The sequence below is a fragment of the Macrosteles quadrilineatus genome, unplaced genomic scaffold, assembly GCF_028750875.1.
Source record: "Macrosteles quadrilineatus isolate MER2022 unplaced genomic scaffold, UCM_ALF_1.0 Scaffold_4__1_contigs__length_99947679, whole genome shotgun sequence".
Taxonomy (NCBI): Eukaryota; Metazoa; Arthropoda; class Insecta; order Hemiptera; family Cicadellidae; genus Macrosteles; species Macrosteles quadrilineatus.
The window spans coordinates 84,945,801-84,966,737 of NW_026542597.1; the positions used below are offsets into that span (position 1 = coordinate 84,945,801).

At 35.7% G+C, this 20,937-nt stretch overlaps 1 protein-coding gene across 3 annotated transcripts in view; it reads right to left on the minus strand.

The window, feature by feature from the left end:
* The window catches only part of LOC128992082 (uncharacterized), a 78,040-nt gene that overhangs the window by 30,288 nt on the left and 26,815 nt on the right, over nt 1–20,937 (minus strand). The window lies entirely within an intron of this gene.

Consider the following 20,937-nt stretch of genomic DNA (forward strand, 5'->3'; position numbering starts at 1 on the left):
CATTATTATTTTTTCAAGACGTTAGTACAAAGCTACCTTCCAGTCACGGTATGTCGTGAAAATCTTTCGCGATCGCAGACATCCTCGACTTCTCCTGTGATCGCGGTCAAACTGCAAACATCTTCCGCGATTGCGATAATAAATTAATTACCATCCGCTGATCCGAATTGGGTTCGGTACCAGTTAGCTCGGAATAGCGGGACTCTAACAACAACACAAATACAACAACATAAAAGAACTTAGAACAAGAATAATGAATGTATGGGTCAAAAAAGGGTACAAACTCAATTTAAATAGACTAAAGAAAAAAATAACATGCATTTTAGTATTTAAAAAAAAAAAAACATATAACAACTTAGAACAAAATAAATAATGGTAAAAACGTATGGCTATACAAGGATACAGACTAAAATGAAATATAAAATGACGAGGAAAAATAAAATGACCAACTAACAAAAAATATTGAAGGGCTCCAAAAACTCGAAGCTTGATATCTCAAATTCCTTGTTAAATTATTCGCAATCATCTAGGAACCCCGGTAACTTAACAATGCTAAAGTAGAAGAAAACTAGAGGAAAGCGTGATTACAAATAGCGTAATGTAAATTACTTGATAGACAAGGCATTTGATTGCTTTGGACTAATCGGATCGGATTTTAACCTCAAGACAATTTCCAGATAATTAACGACGATAGTACAATACTTGTTGATAACAGTGACAACAACTCAATCATCACTTACTTATTCATAGGTAGTCCCAGCCGACATAATACGATGTTCATATACAGTATCCACTTGGAATTCACAATAAATATATCCCATTACGTATGCCCAAAATCCCTTAATTCTTCAACCACCATTCCCAATGCGGTTCGCCAAAAACGGGTTTCGTCAAATTCTGCCAGACATTTGAAAATGCACCCAGGTAAATCGGGATTGCTCAGGAATAGTTCAGGAATAAAGATGACGAACAGCATAGTGTTTAGTGTCTAGTGTGCTTTTATCATCTCATAAAACAATATTTTAGTTTATTCTGTTATATGTGTTGCATTTAATACAGAAATACTGCAAAGATTGCCAAAACGTGTCCAGAATATGACCTTTTTTGGTATTAATTTTATTTATGTAGTCCAGACTTTTATTAATCTGGACAACTTGCGTCTGCATCTATACAAGAAGTAAGAAGTATTAAGTTAAGAAAAGTAAGACGACAGATATTCGCCAGGATTGTCGAAATGACGTTTCTCTTTCTTGAATCGATGTGATTCATTGAAAATATATGAACGAAGTGGCGAACAGTTGAACTCGTTTCAACTCTAGAACTATATTGATACCAAAAAGTAAGTATTGTATATTCCTCGACTTACTTTAGATACCTACTGAATAAAACATATCTTCTTTACGTACCAACCAGATGGACGGGACTGGTTGTTCTACTCAAAGATGACTTACTGTAGTTAAATCCTCATAGGGTGTTATACTGTTACTCTTTAAGTTATTTTAAACATGCAATATGGGGGATAATATATAGCATTCCGGCCTGTAGTTAAGTAGTTTTGAGGGGACAAAACATGTGCAAACTATTAACGGACAAACGAAACATTTCAAAATATAGTGAATAACTTAAAGATAATTAATTCAATTTAAACTTTCGAACACCAGTTTTTCGAGTATGCTGTCAATTTCACATCCATGTATGCTGACAACATGATGAATAATCATGGTACAGCGAATTGTACCTTAAGACGAATCTGTTATACAAATTACCCATGGACTTGATTATTTTAATAGTACTGTATTTAGATACGTATCAGAGTACCTAATCGACCAAAATACTCCATGACAGTAAAGAGATCTGTTATTACTACACAAGTCTGGATTATTAAAAGCGGTTAATTTTCTCAAGAAATATTGAGTTCCAAGAATGTAAATGTACGGAAAACTTTAAATTTTGTATGGAAATTTTCTTATGAAATCGTCTACTGTGTGATCAACTCGTGGGACTGAAGAGACCAAGAGACCAGGACCACGTGCCGTGGGAGGACCAGGTAGCTGACCACGGAGGAGGCAGAGTCGTGGGTCGTATGACGTGGTCGGTCACCGGTCTACCCACGGGACCCACCCGGTACCAAGGGACAAGTTTGGGAGAAGTTATTGTGACGTTTGGATATCTCTGACCACGCACAATGTTTGTCGAGTTTGTGGCTGTTGACCTCAGGAAATTGAAAAAAATCCTACTCAAATTCGAGTGAACTATTAATTTCCAACGGATAGCTCCAAATATACATGTAAGAGTACAAAATCTTCAATCAGTTGTCAATCAACCAATCAAAAGATGGGGAGCTACCTATGTGCGTATTTAAACCAAATATGAGTGTAGAATGAAATGTGATGATCTGTGTAGCTTTTTATAGTCAGGATCCCCAATACTTTAATACTTTTCAATGAAAATGGCGACCATACAAAGAAGATATTTTAAGCCAAGTATGAATGGAGATGAGTGTAATGATCAGGAACAGCTTGGTTCAGTTTCGAACCTTCAAAAAGCTACTGACTTTTCTGAGGATTGATCCAGCACCTTTTGATTGTTAGTCGAGTACAATAATATCTCAGCTACCCTTATTGCAGAAGGTGAAGGTGGCTTGTAAACAACTACAAACTCAATAAAAGAGTAACACATTAGGCACAACAAGGCTAAACAACAAAACGAGATGTTGGCAGCCTCTTTTAAACTTGCATTTGCACGTACACATAGACTAAGCGCCCGTGCGTGGATCGTTTACAGCAAAGCAAGGAGTGAGCCGGTACAGTACAAAGGTGAACTAACTGTACTGATAAATTTTAGTGGCAGTGACCAGGATCCGAACATACGACATCGCTGCCTTGGGCCCGATGTCCGCGACGCTACCGACTGAGCCACCGACTCACATAAAAAAAAATTAAAAAACTTTTAATGATAAAAATTGAAAAGGGTAACAAGAAAAAATATGCAGTAGTGCAGATTCCAGACTGTAGACCTATCATACTGACCTATAGTATGTATGATGGGACCTGTCATAGGACTAGCAGCCAGCCCCCATGTAGACGAAGGGAGACAGGTTTCATCATACAGATTATAGGTCTGTTGATCATTACACAATGGCGGATGACAACACAGGCTTGATGAAGCGTCTCCAGTATTCGCGACTGACCTGGTCGTGGTCACTTCTTGGCAACGACTGCTGTATTCAACCGTTGTCACCACTCTCTTCACCGCTAATGTTCCAAGATGTACTTTTATGTTCCAAGTGTGTTTACTGTTATTTCGTTTTATTCTCCGTACGGGACTTAACATATTTTACCACAATTATACAACTTTGCTATTATACCGACCACACCTGGCTACCCTTAGGTTAGGTTAGATTATCTTATCCTAACCTAACCTAAGGCGTGGTAACCTAACCTAACCTAAGGTGTGGTAACCTAACCTAACCCAATTTAGGTGTGGTCGATACAACACAACTGTACCTCGCTTTTGATCAAAGACACACAAAACATATTTTTGGTTGTTATCTAAAGATACACTTAATTTAATTTCATGCTAAGATTCAGCCGGTACATCGAAAAATAAATCATCGAAATCGAATCGTCGATTGAGTGTACTGTTTACACTGATTTTTGTCAAACGCCACCTTCCAAATCATATCTAACTATAAGAACAACTGGGTAAACTTCCGTATCTGTTGACACAAACAACCGAATGAAAATATCGATCAATATTTTCATTCGGTTGTTCGTGCCAACAGATACAGAAGTCTCCCCAGTTGTTCTTATAGTCTACCTAACAACTAACTACCAACTATAGCATCTTCGACGTCCCTTTACACTATCATGACATTAAAACCTACATTTGTATAATTTAGATAACATAACTAAGACTGCAAGGAAATGGTCTCTCAGATCTTAAACATCTGGAGAATTTGTTAACACTGCATAAATTTTCATCCGACCATTGAAAAATGTATGTTTAAAAGAATCAAAATGACGTTTCGGCAACACCTACAGTGCCGTCACCAGTCATCATCAGGCCCAATCACAACGAAGAATATCTCCGTGATATCATTTATGAATCATAGACTCTCGCCCAGAATCGTTCAGTGCCATTATGATATCTCGAAAGTGGCTTTGTATCCTGTAGAAAAAGTTAACTGTCCCCTTATCAATGTAGAATGTTTACATCAAGTTATTATACATGAAACACAATTACAGTTTTTGTTTTTTTTTTTAAGGAAGTTGATTTTTATCGTAGACGCAGGTTGTTTTTATTAATTTTAAGACAGCTCTACACAATACGGAATAATAATAGCACACAATAATGGTAGCACCGGTTAAAAATTTAACTAAGATTCAAGATAGTTTTCCCCACATAATTAATTTAATTCTAATGAGAACCTATGACTTTTCTTTCTTTATTTCAGTAAGGTTTTTACAACCGTGTTGTTCCGTAAACGTATATTAACATTGAAACACTATCCATTGATACCACCAATTTTAACAGTTAAGTAATAGACACTTTTCCGAATGATGGTTGTTATCTTAGAAAGTGTCCATTTTACGGCCGGGAAGAAGGAAGAAAAATGTAAACAACACTACAAAACATCTTTCATTTGATATATTTCGAAGATAAGAATATTAGATCTTAAACACATAATAAACAAGAAACACTATTGACTATGACAATTCAAAATACGTATTGTATTCAGGCTCAGACTATCAAAATATATTTTAAAACATTTTGGATCCACAAGGATGTTCAAAGTTGGGATTTAATTATTGTGTTTGGATGTTTGGTGTTTAGAACTATTTTTTAAATGTTACTACTGTACTATACATTTCTTTGACCTAGGACGATAGGAACGAGCCCGGGATTGTTTTTCACATTACTTCAGGCTAGACCTAGGGGTTGCGGCATTATCAATTAGATAAAGTCCATTGGTGATTTGGCGGGATTTGAACCCGGGACCTCAGAGACTGAAGTCCCGCGCTATAACCACTAGACCAGCTCCCTAACCAACTAGTATACATTATGAATATAAAACATTAAAGATTTGATTTAACAACTATTACAATCAGCAACTGAGATTTTACATACAGAAGGATCACGCACAAACTTTTTACAAGCGTTTATTTTGGCAAGGAACTTCCTTTGGATAAGTTTGGCAATAACACATAGGGCGTCCCACGTATTTGGACTACACGAGTTTTACTAATTAGACATCATTTATGAATTCCTAAATACATTTTCAAAGTGAATGCCCTCATATAACAGTGGGCGGAGGCTTTGATATTTTTGGCCTTGAGAAATTTGCTCTCTTTAATTTCCTTTTAACCATATGCCACATGCAAGCGACAAAATATGATTGAATAACTTTACTTTATATAAATCTCTATTAGTTTGTCCCTTCAACTTACACTATAGTTATACCCTGAACTATGGATGAACTAAATGTGGTTCGTAAAGAATTATATATCAAAATATTTTCGATGCTTTCGTAGCAGACGACGTTGTTATTTATTTCAGTTAGAAACCTTTCAGTTTACTTACATTAGAAAAAGCTAGCTTTTACGATGTACATACATTTCCATTAGATTTAATTGGCTAATTACATAACCACGCTTAGTCTAATTAAATAACATTTACACCTTTACATGCTATGTTGAGGTTGTGTGCCAATGGACAATTTTAAAATTAACAAAATACAATAGATTTATTGGGTAAACAATCTTTTCTCAAGGTTCTAAAAACAATCATTCTAACCAATGATTGATGATTGATGATTCTAACCAGAATTATTACCATAACCATTAATAAGTGTTATTCGTATGCATGACAATCGTTCATTCTCGTACGCGACTTTGGAGCGTACTCCTTCCTAGTTATAAAATGGATTTGCAAAATCCCTTTTTAAATAGGCTCAAAAGTAAGAAAAAAAATAATTAAAAATAATAACATGGGTCTTATGGGTTGCCATGCTAACGAAATATAAACAGAAAATCAAAACAATTGGAAGAAATTTCAATCACATGCCCTGTGAGGTGAACATAGACAATTGAGCATGGGGTTTGCACAAAACATATTATTTTACTCGAATTTTCGACCACTGGACGACCTCATTACTTTAATGAGGCGACAAGTCTCCTATACTGTTTACATCCTAATAACGAATATTTAATCAATTAAACAATAATTATTTAAAACCTCTTGGAAACGTTCACAAAAGCCAAGTCCGACCTTGATCTCTCAATCTCGGTACCCTTGAAGCGAAAAGAATGCACAACAGAGGAAACACATCTAATTCGCCAGACTGGCAGATGTTTACACCGTGTGTGAGCAGTTTTGAAACCTTGCCCTGTTTCTGGGGTATTTCCGTCTCGTGACGGCACGGGTAAATCGGGTGCATCGCGGGCGATAGTTACCCCCGGTCTCTATACGAGAATTCCCCGTCTTACTGCGGAAAAGTTGTGTTACAACCCGTGAGATTCTAACAGAGCTTAGTTTCATGTATTGTAAAACTTCAAAGATTTTCTAAATAAATTATGACCAATACAAGAAAAGAACTTTTTCCTCGAATTAAAGATTCGATCATGTAGGTTTTGTTATACAGGGTTATTCTAAATGATGGACCCATTTTTAATGCTTTATAATTTTTATACTATTAAACTTACCGCTATAAAATACACATCAAACGAAAAAGCAACTCAAAGAGTTTATGCCTTCCAAAGACACATAATTTAACAATATCGATCCAACAGAACTGTAGATTTAATTGTACAAAGTTAAAAAGTAATCTCCAACTTTTTTTACCACTAGAAATTTGGAGGTTACTTGACGTTTTTGCAAATAACTTTTAAATGGTGAGGAAATCGACCAAAGTGGAAGGTAATATTCCGAAAGAGAATAAAATTTCTTACAATCTACTATTACGCATATCTTGAAAATACTCAATAAATGTAGCCTAAATTTGGCTTAAAATAAAAAAGTGTGAAATTTAATGTTTGTTATGTTTATTGTCTACAATTAAAGACGGGGATTTTCAATTTTTTTTTTCATTTTGAGGCAATTTTTTGTACCTTTCTTGAGTATTTTCAAAAAATGCATAATAGTAGATTGTAGGAAAATTTTATTCTCTTTCGGAATAATACCTTCCACTTTGGTCGATTTCCTCACCATTTAAAAGTTATTTGCAAAAACGTCAAGTAACCTCCAAATTTCTAGTGGTAAAAAAAGTTGGAGATTACTTTTTAACTTTGTACAATTAAATCTACAGTTCTGTTGAATCGATATTGTTAAATGATGTGTCTTTGGAAGGCATAAACTCTTTGAGTTTCTTTTTCGTTTGATGTTTATTTTATAGCGGTAAGTTTAATAGTATAAAAATTATAAAGCATTACAAATGGGCCCATCATTTAGAATAATCCTGTATTTTAGCATTCTATTAAAATACCGTAAGTGTATAAACCTAACCTACCAACAGCAAAACTAGCTAAATAGCATCATCTTATAACCATTGTAGTTGCTTTCAATCGTAGACAACAACATAATACCCCCATCACAGCAAATCTGCAGACTAAGCGAATTTCCATTTGCCTGATTACATTGTCATTGAAATATATTCTTAAAATGCCAGATTTATTACCAATTAAATAACACTCGATTAACGAGTTCTTAGTTTTGCTGTTACAAAGGTGTTTTTTTTTCGTGGAATGATATTATCCAAATTTGATCGAAATATGTTCATGAACAAGCAACCTACAACAGTTTATTTATTTTCAATTAGAATGTTTTTTCCAATTTTCTCCTTAATCAATAACACCAAAAGAACACATCAAAACACTAAATTATTTGTTTTTTAAGTTCTATTAAATGGCCTAGAAAGAAATTATAAGTCCTCAAAAAATTAGAGAAACAGATTTACTCCATATAAAACTCCCAAAATCAAATAAACGTAGGATTGCACGATTGTACCAAATTTCATCAAAAAACTGATGATCTTTGCTCGAGTTATCGTAATAGCATACGCACCCACAGCCAAAACGATAAAGTAAATCGGCCCCGGATCCAGGTCTTACCATGAGACACACGGTAATAGCTTATTCCCTATATGGAATTTTCGCTAACAAGATAACACTAAACACACAATGTTTAAACTTCAATCGGACCATTTATCATCCAAACCTATATACACCCCCACAAATCAGCTGTTGGATCCAAGTATCAGCTGGAGGGGGGGAGGGGGGGGGATTATGACGTCAGAAGGTCGCCGCTCTACGGAGGTCGTATCGACGTTTATGGTCAACTCGTCTCTAGGGATAAGGTCAATATCAAACACTAATCCCGAGTAGCCAAACAGCTGTCAAGATCCTGGTCAACATGATTGAGAGAATTGCCAATGACGTCATTAATGTTTGGACTATGTAAATACTTAATTTATGGCATAGACTAACCAACATAAATATACGTCTCATCCCATTTTTGAAGCTCGTTCGTGTAGTTCATGTCCGGTGACACTGATCGCTAGTGTCGACGAAATTTTGTTTCTTTTATTTTAGGGTTTTAGGGATTTGTGCTTTACCCTTTGGTCACATAGCTAGGGGACGAGTTATTGTTTATGATCGTTGTATTGAACGAGGTTTTAAATTACTGAAATATCAAGAAACAAATTTTAAACAAAACACGACCTCTACAGTACACCGGACAGAACTAACAATAAAACTGGCTTCAGTGTTCCATAAGGATGAAAAATTTACGAAGGGAATATGTTTTATCTATGGTAGGTAGGATTTCCGTTAAAATGTGATTCTTGTAAAATTCACTTCTGAAACATTGGAGAATCATCATCACAAAAATTAATGTTTTAACGATGTAAATACTTAATTGTGACGTGTAGTATAGTATGGCCATTAAAATTTTATTCTTTGCACCATTCATCAAACAATGAACACTGGAAACACTGGATCTTAATTGGATTTTTGAAATTTGGTAAAATTAGTTACTTTTATTACTTTTAAACAAACCAAACAACAGAAAACGGAAAACAAATTGTGGATTTTCGAAATCAGTTCTCGAACATTTGTGTTACATGTTTCTACAATATGTTATTCTGAATGAGGTTAGACAAAACAAAACAATGCATTCGTTAGCTCATACTAGGATTCATTGATTTGTTTTACTCTATTCAATTTATTACAAGTGTCAATTGCGGATTGAAAAAAGCTAATTTTCTTCACTATTAACCTTGGATGACCAAAAAAGTATGCAATTATTTAGATTCTTTTCCAACTATCCACGCATGATTCAAAAGTATCATGGTAACATACGAGTTAAAAGTTCAAAGTCTCGATTCACGATGATCTCGGGCTCGGTCGCAGACATACCAAACCGGTTTACCAAATATATTCAGTCCGATTTGTTGATTTGATTACAATGAAAAGTTCACAAAGCGACGGACAAGAGGGTGCTGTAAATTTGACCGAACCTCGACGAGGAGAAGTTTATGATCTCGTAGGTACGTTTATAATGTGCTCAATCACATCAGTAGTTCAGCTTTATTGGGGGGAAAAGTACTTAGTTATGAAATTATTGCAAACACATTAAACTGTACAAGTAAACACCCCTCAAATGTTTGTGGACATGTCCGGTGTTCGAGGGCGCACAATCAGTGTTCTAGCCGAGACGCTAACTATAGCCTGTATGTTGGAACCTGTCTCCTAACCCTCCGTTTCCCTGGGGACTGGCCAATGGCGTAAGGCCTAGGTAGACGAATGGTCAGGATAAAGGTTCCATAATACAGGCTATATTGACTAGCAGTACACCTAAACATTAGATCAATTACCTAGTACATAAAAATTACTATCAACCAAATAATCCCAAAAGATTCTCAGGAATCTCGACACTCGTAAACCTTTTAATATCATAAAACCAACTTGACTTGTGTAGTTGAAACAGCTGACAAAATTCTTTTATTCTTTTTAAATATGATTACTCATAAGGTTAACATGGGAAACTCCAGAGCCCGAGTATGGGCGGAGCCCGAAAGGACTTTTCAGATAAGAATGCGTCTATATGTTAATCGGGAATGTGAACTATCATCACACCAAATTTCAGCCCGATCCGACCAGTATTTTTCGCGTTTACTTGTCACAAACATACATCCATACATCCAAACTTTCTCATTTATAATATTAGTAGGATTTAAATAACATTAGTTTAACGAGTATGCCTACTTAGGTTTGCTGCAACAGAGAGGGTAACAATGTGTGTGTGTGTGTTTTTTTAATGTTAATAGTTTAGTATGAAATTAATGCATTTTCCAAATTTGATCAAAATATGTTCATAAACAAGCAAACTACAACAGTTAACTTCCATAAGAATAACATGGGAATTTTAAAATAACGGATTTTTGGAATTTTCTCCGTAACAATTAGGCGCATAATAACGCTTTAATATACTAAATAATTTGTTTTTTAAGCTCTAAAAAATGGTTTGAAAAGAAATTGCTAAATTTTAAGTTTTTAGGGTCAAAAATGGGAAAACACCATAAAACCCCCCATAAACCCCTGTTCCCATAGTCCGATCATGCTGGTTCGCGAACTCATTCGAATACACATTTGTACCAAATTTCATCAAAATCGGAACATTTTTGCTCGAGTTATCGCGCTAACGGACGGTGTGGTGTTATATATGAATTTGAACGGATGGTGTTTTTTGCCTCTAGGGACCTCAAAACGAAAAAAATAAATCGGTCCCGGGTCCAGGTCTCACCATGAGTACTATACGGTAATAGCTTATTCCCTATAGGGGAAATTCGCTAAAAGTTACCAGGTTGATCTCCCCTGTTGAAAGAGATTCTAGCTTTTTGTCGATGAATTATTTCATTGCTACAGTCTTCTTTTTCCTCCACGTTCCTTCTCTTCCCTTAACATTTGATTTTGAACATAAATATCCCTACTAACTTTGCTTATTACAGTACTATCTCTTGTACTCAATTTTGTTTACTTCTCTCATAGATGTTTAAAGGTATATTTATCAACTTCCCCTTATGGTAGGTGAGTGCTACAAAACCCCAAATTCGCAACATTCTTTGATACCGAGAGCGCTGCAAGTATTTGCTGTTGTTGACGTTTAGAGAGAAGTGACGCATTGTTTAGAGCTTCGCGATGGGATGATGACGAGGGAATTCCAAAATTCGCACCATTCATTGCCGAGGACAGGACTGCAAGTATTTATTGTTTGTTTCCATCACGCTTCATGCCTCATTGCCCCACTGGATTAGCCGCCCCAAAACTACCTGGACCTCTCGGGACCAGTGGAGTCGTTTTATTGCCCCAACCTTTTTCGACCCTCGGATTACGGGACCAGCTAACCATTACCCAATTTGACCGAACCTCGACGAGGAGAAGTTTATGATCTCGTAGGTACGTTTATAATGTGCTCAATCACATCAGTAGTTCAGCTTTATTGGGGGGAAAAGTACTTAGTTATGAAATTATTGCAAACACATTAAACTGTACAAGTAAACACCCCTCAAATGTTTGTGGACATGTCCGGTGTTCGAGGGCGCACAATCAGTGTTCTAGCCGAGACGCTAACTATAGCCTGTATGTTGGAACCTGTCTCCTAACCCTCCGTTTCCCTGGGGACTGGCCAATGGCGTAAGGCCTAGGTAGACGAATGGTCAGGATAAAGGTTCCATAATACAGGCTATATTGACTAGCAGTACACCTAAACATTAGATCAATTACCTAGTACATAAAAATTACTATCAACCAAATAATCCCAAAAGATTCTCAGGAATCTCGACACTCGTAAACCTTGCACTCAGTGAAATCCTAAACTCTCGCATCGATTACCGATAAACCCAGGATCGTTAAAAACCATCTCGTCATAAACAAAGAACTCAATATCTTAGACAACAAAAAACTCATTAACTCAAACATGTATCAATAATCTTAGGACCTATGAACGCAGAACCTTATGAACACAAGGGCTCAATCTGACGGAAGAAGAGGAACATCCGTCACCAGGAACAGAATTCAGAATCATAGGATCCAGTGTGAGCAAAAGTTTAGGAATCAACAACCGAAGAAAGGCCTTTAAGATTCTACCCAATAACCCAAGAATGACTCAAAGGATGATAAAGATTAAAGGCATCAGAAACAAAGAATACAAGGAACTCTGTACTTACAAGAACAGAATAACGCAATGATTAGAGCTAAAGGAAGGGACTGAATTCTAGCTGTTAGCCCAGATTAAAGAGTTTTTTTTAGGGGAGGAGGTGAAAATGCGTTTATGCAAACTGAGTTGCTAAATGTACTCTCATTAGTGCTGGACTCCCATGGTCACAATGTCCCCGGACTACCTTAAGAAAATACGCCCTGACCTCAACCTTAAGAACCTAAGACACCCTAACCTCAACTTCAAGAGCCAAAGACACCCTAACCTCAACCTTAACAACCAAAGACGCCCTGACCTCAACCTTCACCAAAGACGCCCTGACCTCAACCTTCACCAAAGACGCCCTAACCTCAACCTTAAGAACCAAAGACACCCTAACCTCAACCTTAAGAACCAGAGACACCCTAACCTCAACCTTAAGAACCAGAGACACCCTAACCTCAACCTTAAGAACCAAAGACACCCTAACCTCAACCTTAAGAACCAAAGACACCCTAACCTCAACTTTAAGAACTAAAGACACCCTAACCTCAACCTTAAGAACCGAACACACGATAACCCCAACCTTAAGAACAAAAGACACCCTAACCTCAACCTTCGAACCAAAGACACCCTAACCTCAACCTTAAGAACCAAAGACACCCTAACCTCAACCTTCACCAAAGACACCCTAACCTCAACCTTCGAACCAAAGACACCCTAACCTCAACCTTAAGAACCAAAGACACCCTAACCTCAACCTACACCAAAGACACCCTAACCTCAACCTTCGAACCAAAGACACCCAAACCTCAACCTTAAGAACCAAAGACACCCTAACCTCAACCTTCACCAAAGACACCCTAACCTCAACCTTAAGAACCAAAGACACCCTAACCTCAACTTTGAGAACCAAAGACACCCTAACCTCAACTTTGAGAACCAAAGACACCCTAACCTCAAACTTAAGAAAAGACACCCTAACCTCAACCTTCACCAAAGACACCCTGACATCAACCTCAAGAACCGAAGACACCCTAACCTCAACCTTAAGAACCAAAGACACCCTGACCTCAACCTTAAGAACCAATGGCACCCAAACTCCAACCTTAAGAACCAAAGACACCCTAACTTCAACCTTAACAACCTAAGACACCCTAACCTCAACCTTAAGAACCAAAGACACCCTAACCTCATCCTTAAGAACCAAAGACATCCTAACCTCAGCCTTCACCAAAGACACCCTAACCTCAACCTTAACAACCTAAGACACCCTAGCCTCAACCTTAAGAACCAAAGACACCCTAAAGACGTAGACCCCACACGGAGGATGTACGTGAGGTTGTGACGTATGCAAGGAGAGCGACATTCCTCTACCATGGAGTCATAGGCGGTTCGGTCCCACGCGAACCTTACATTTATAACGAGGGAAAATATATATTTTGCGTTGCGGTGAATATATATTTCGCGATAATAAATGACCCAGAGAACATAAATTGTCACTATCTTGTGCATAAAATGTCACAGCACACTAAGTATCATATTTTAATCGGAGGTGCTTTTTGTTCAATCAGAATACATTTGTTTATTTTATTATTATTTGTCACTCATTTGTAAAAAAAAAACTTTCGCTGACGAGGCAAACAGAAGTTTCGAAAACAACTGTATTTATTTTTGTACAGGAATTCAAATTAAATAATCTCTTAGGTCTTGAAATAAAAAATGGTTCCCTCCGTTTACAGCAATATTGTTTTAAAGGCTTTATGATTTAGGTGGTATGAGTTTATCATGTGAAATAACACTGCAGTAAAGGTTAACTGTTGAATAAAAGTGTGTTACAGGATGTTATAATTGTAAACGTCAGAGTAAGCAGTTTGTCAGTCACTCTTCGGAAACTCACTATATCCACATTAATATGTTATTTGTTTATACCTAACAATCGTTTTAAAGGTGTTTCGGGCAAGAAATAAATGGTACCAACTGACACGTACTTTCTGCTAGCCTATTAGCTTGTCAAAAACCCGTATAATGGGTAAGCAGTGGGGGGAACTGTGGTATTTTATGGGTAAAAAGAAAACGATTATAACTTTTGAACCGTAACATTTACAGCATAGGGGTTATACGATTTGGAAATAGTGTTAAAAGGGCCATAACATAGTAAAATTGGTAGGCCTACTTTGGTATCATACCGACTACACCTATAACCTAACCTAAGGGTGGACTATGTTTTAGGCGTTAAGTTCGATTAGGATAGGATGGTTTTGATATTCAAACTAATTAAAATATAATTTGGAAGTCGATACATCGGTGTTGGTTGATTTGATTGGTAGATTTGAATCAAAATCGAGCCATTTTTTGTGAAAATTCTATTTTTCCACTTACCATAAGTTCTTATGGGAAAATAATTATTAAGAAACTAAATAAAACAATTAAAATGCCTGAATATACCATTGATTAGTGCCCGAATACCAAATTTAATCAAAATCGGACCACATGTGTTGTAGCACTGTACACGAGCGCAGACATCATTTTGGGTTCAGGGGGCCAAAACGGACATTTCCACTCAAAACACGAACTCAACATTTTTTTGCACAGCAATAATTTCTCCATTCTATGTATAGGGGGAGAAAATAAAAAATTACCGAGTTCAAGCAATGATCTAACCTGACCTAACCTGTTCAAGTCAACATACTCGTTAGACATATTATCAAGTAGGCACAGAATACAACTTAAAACATTGACTACCAGATACATTAAAGGAACACCTCGTATGTTTAATTGGACCTCAAAGACACGAAATGATGTAGAGTAAAACAGCTGGGTTGTAGTCTTCACAAATAGCAGATCTGCCCACATGTCTGGCAACGGCCGAGACTGCAGTCTCTGCTGACCACTGACCACTACGATACACGCACCTCGCGAAAACTCTCAACATACCCCCGTCGCAGCAAACCTGCAGACTATTTGAATATACCTAGTTGTATTTTAACTAAAATATTTCCTTAAGGTTGCCACGTTTCTTTCCTATATAACAAACAATTTCGACCTCACACACCCTGCTTTTGTTGTCTGATCAGGCTGTTTCGCAAACTAGTTCAAATAAAAGTATGTTTACACGTTTGTACAGATTTTCAACGAAATCGGATCATTTTCACTCTATGTAACGCACACATGGAATTATAAATTTGAACGGCGTTTTTGGCCTCTGGAGACGTAAAAACGAAAAAATTAAGCGGTCCCAGGTTAGGGCCCCACCTTGAGACCAAACAGCGTATTTCCTATACGAACTTAATTCCTGAAAAGGTTTTTATCAATGACTACTGAACACAATGATAAAATTACTGTTTCGGTTGTTGCAGAAAGAGTTGCTCTATCAACTACACTGTACTTGTTTTTTTATCCTTTACTAATTTTTCAGTAATATCAAAAGTTGAACATTAAGGGTATACTTAAAACTGTTCATTAACTATTTCGCATATGGAATTATTTTTAAGACTTCAAACAAATTACGATATTTCAAAACGAGGGGACTGCGTCTTGTCTCAGGAAGGGTCAGAAATAAGTCGCTGACAGTGCCAATGAGAGGGCGTTATAGTAACGCACGTGACCAAACCCACTTACCTACGTAACGCACACTAGCGTGATGTACTTATGTACGTGACGTACATGTGACGTATATAGCACGTACTATTTTAGACCATAACTACTCCAGAATAACTAAAATAATTGCAGACTTTATCATCTTGTTTGCTATAATCAGTGACTACCATTTAACAAGTAAACGCACCATTTTGTCGACAAATTATTCTGCAATAGCTCAAGCAATAGCATGTATGGAACAATTGCCCAAAGTTTCATTACGTATTAACAGCATAATGCACTTACCTACAAACTACCATAAAAAAACAATACTATTTTCCCAAGAGGATGACAATGACTCGATTAAAAAATACGAAGACGAATAGTACAAATAAAATGGGGGAATAAAATAAAATTGCGAATATAAACTTGTGGCGATTACAAAGTCAAATTGAGCATCGCAGGTTGGTGATGGCCTTAGCTTGCGAATGAGTCTGTTAACCCTCATAAGTGGTTCCGGGGTCATGAGGAAGGATTTTACATTACCAATTTAACCTTGTCTATAAAACACGTTTCGGTCTCAAAAATTTATGTATTTAACTAAGACGTACCAAAAATGCCCTCAAATGTTTATTTTCTCTCCATACACATAGAGAAAACATAGTATGGAGAAAGTATTGTTTTCGTCGACATTTTCGAGTTTGAGTTTTGGGTAAAAAGACTCCCGAAACTTAACTGGTTTTGTAAGTTATGTCTGTGTGTGTCGATGAGTCTAAATCTACAGACTACGTGGTCCGATTTTGATTAAATCCAGTATATGGGTACTTAGTCCATAATATCTCTAGTTTTTCCATGAAATTTTGATTTTTAAAGGTTATCTTCTTTTTAGTAGAGAAACAACTAAAAATATAGTTTTTACAAAATGGCTCGAACGATTTTGATTTTAAAAAATTAGTATGTTATGGTCCTTTAACTACAAAATAGTACCATCCCCAATGCTGTAAAAATTACGACTCAACATTAGTTTCAATTTTTGGGATTTCCCCATAAAATATAATACTTACTCCCACCACTACTTAACTTGTTTACGGGGTTAAGCTAATGGGGGAAAGAATGCGTCAGTTTTCCGAAACCGTTTATCAAATGTCTAAACTATACACGAACACACATTTGAGTAGCCTACTAACTTAATTACTGAATTACGGTAATGCTTTCAATGGAGAGAGTTCTCAATTACAGAAAAGGTTCTCCAATGAAAAGCTTGCCATTTTACACGTGACCTAAGTTAGGTTCCGTACCACAGGGTACGGGTAAATGCTCACTTATGGTGGCAGAATCAACCCGTGCTTCAAATTGTACAATAAATAATTTTATTTAAACTGCCTTCTTTGTGATGCCACCAAACAGAAACAAAAGCGCACGTCATTTGATGGAAACTTATAGAAGTGAAGAGCGCCCTGAGTTTGTTTACGTTTGTTTCGATGATTCACGCCTATCCCTGTAGGCTACATTTCGTAACGGACATTGTTTACATCAACTCCACTTTCGTCAAACTTGGTTTGAAACGTTCCCAAACTTGGGCAAAACTATATAAAGCAACGGTATAGCTGTCAACAGTTATTAAAAGTGTAATAAACAGTAATTATAGGACGCGTAGAGCAAAAATGTAGCAAATATATTAAATATAAAAACAATTTTAAATAGTTTCAAATACCTTCAATGTCTAAAGTGACAGTCAACTACAGTATGTCAAATACACAATACACACAAAAACGCCGAGGAAGTTAAGGTGTCAACACTGAAAACAACAATTCACAATATAGATTCATCGTTCATATTTAAAATGAAACACTATAAAACCCAACAATAACTGAAAATAGTGGTTCAAAGTATAATGAATACAAAATATTTTCAAATACTCACACTGTCCAAAGTAACAGTCAACGATGATCAAAACACCACAAATAAAAACTAGTGGTGTACGTTAAAAAAGGTTATCATTGCACAATCAATAAAATCAGTCACAAACATTAAATACACGACAATTAAGCATAAAACGAAATATCCAAAGCAGAGAATTCCAATTAAATACACACCTCACACACGACGCCGAAGTTAATTCAACACTGTTTAACAGTCAGGATTAAATTAATTTATCTCCAAATACAAATGACGCAGTAAGCATCTCATGATTTCAACGTCATTTTGTTCTCAGAGAAAACTATAGTCACTTTGTCAAGAATCACTTGACTATTACTAATCACTTTGAACACTTAGATGAGAAAACGTAGTGTTTAGAAATTATGACGTCATCGGCAAGAGATCACGCGATGAGATGTCACGCCAGGGTGTGTCAAATAAATAGGTTGTAGATCGAAGTTGAGAAACATTTTATATACTTGATGTAATTTAAGACCTGTTTACTCAAAGTAGGTGAAAAATTCTAAATCATACCAGGTACACAAAGTTTTAAACATTAACCTTAAACGTATAATAATTTATCACGTTTTTAAACGCACTAAAAAGTATTAATAATTTATAAATATGTGGAATGAGTAAATACTTGTAAGATTTAATAACCCCGCCGCAGCAAACCTGCAGACTAAGCGAATTTCCACATGTCTGATTACATTTTTACCAAAATATATTTTATAAATAAGACATATTTATTCCCAATTTAAATAGCATTAGATTTAACGAGTGCTTAGGTTTGCTGCTGCGGGGAAGGTAAAAGTGTTTTTTATCAAACGTCAATAAAGTCACAAGTACTAAATAAATAAATTTGTAACATTTTTTCAACTTGTATCCATAAACAAGTAAACTACAACAGTTTTAATTTTCTCAATAAGAATAATATGGGAATTTTAAATTTACAGATTTTTTGAATTTTCTCTGTAACCATTAGGCATACGACAATGCTTCAATATACTAAATTATTCTTTTTTTTTAAAACTCTACAAAATGGTTGGGCTTTCCCAACCATCTTTATATCTCATCTTTATATTCCAAAATTTTATGTTTTTAGGGTCAAAAATGGGAAAACCCCATTTTTACCCCATAAAACCCCCGTTCCCATGGTTCGATCATGCTGGTTCGCGAACTCGTTCGAAAAAATGTAGGTTTACACGTTTATGCCAAATTTCATTAAAATCGGATCTTCACATATTGGAACGAAATTTTTAAGCTCTGTTTACCTCTACACTACACACTTATACAAATTTTGAAATTTATATCTTGAAAAATGCCTATGAAATAAAATAATTTATTAAAATCACAAACAGAACGACATACAGAAATCTAAGCATTTTAGCCGCATACTTATAAGACATTTTATGTTTGACTTAGCCTAAAGAAAAGTACACAAAATATGTCCAGACAATTTGGAAACACCCTGTATAATCTTGGTCATTTACGTTCTATCTTATTTCGTATAAGTCTCTTCTAACATCTCTACATAACGCTTCACAAAAAATTCTTTAGATTTATCTTTACCTATTTGTCAATCTATAGGACTTGAGTTCAATTCTTAACATACAAATCATAAATACTTCTATAGTCTTTTATCGTCTAGATATTACTGGGAGCTAAAACGTATTGTGTTAGTTTTTAATCCGGAAGTCGTTAGTTGAAAACTCAGAAGGGTCGATTATGGTCTAATCTATTTAAATGTCGATTAACAATGCTTCCTTTTCCTAACATTAGATCCAAGAAGATAATAATATACAGTCCCAAAAAGAGTGGATTAAAAGTAAACTAGCATAAACTCTTTATTATTTAAGATAAAAAGTGAACTGTATACAATTCTCTTCCTCAACTTCCTATAAGGACTTCCTTAAGTTTTTTATGCCATGATTTCACCGCCTAACTTCTACACGTTCTCCGCTATTTGCTCGAAGAAAGTCAAGTCGGTGTCCCAGCTCTGATCACACCTCAGATTTAGTCTATATTATAAACCATTCAATACAACAACTGCACCTCTATATTGCAACATTATATTTTGAAAATGCAAACGGCTAACAACAATGGAACAGCTGATTACTGTCGAAGGTTACTAAAATAAACGGTATCAGCATTCTGACACATACTTTCTCCCATAAGCTTGTCAACAACCTTTATCATGTGTAAGCGGTGAGAGTAAATATACGGAAATGGGATTTGTACAATTTTCTTCAGAATTTAAAGGACTATAACATACTAAATTTTTATCAAAATCGTTCGAGCCAATTTTGGAAAAATCTGATTTTCCGTTATTTTATGGGGTTTTTATGGGAAAACAACATAATTTACAATAACTTTTGAACCGTAATTTTTACAGAAATGGGATTTGTACAATTTTCTTCAGAATATAACGGACTATAACATACTAAATTTTTATCAAAATTGTTCAGGCCATTTTTGGGAAAATCCTATTTTTCCGTTATTTTATGGGGTTTTAAGGAAAAATCCCCATTGAAAATAAAAATTTCTAAAAAATTAAAAAAACTATCACAATTGTAAGGACCATAACATACAATGTTAAATCAAAACCGGATTTTTGTCTAAGATCCTATTTTTTGCTATTTTATGCGGTTTTATGGGAAAATAACATAATTTACCATAACTTTTGAACCGTAATTTTTACAGAAATGGGATTTGTACCATTTTGTTCAGAATTTAAAGGGCTACAACATACTAAATTTTTATCAAAATCGTTCAGGCCATTTTTGAGAAAATCCGATTTTTCCGGTCTTTTATGGGTTTTTATGGGAAAATCCCCATTAAAAATCAAAATTTCAAAAAAATGAAAAAAACGCCTGGAGATACCATGGATTAGAACCTACATACCAAATTTCATCGAAATCGGACCACAGGTGTAGTCTCTAGCTCTGTACACATCCAGACACACAGACACACACACACACACAGACATCACTTCGAAAACCACTTTTTTGGGTCCAGGGGGACCCAAAACGAATATATCCACTCAAAACTCAAACTCGAAAATTTTGACGAAAACAATACTTTCTCCATATACTATGGTATAGGGGGAGAAAGTAAAAAAACTTACTGGCCCAAGCTTCAAAACTAGCCAAAGTTGACTTTTCAACGACCTTTGGTAACACATATAAGCTGTAGATTTGATCAATTCTTTTTAGGACACCCTGTATAGGCTAAATAAAATGTGGG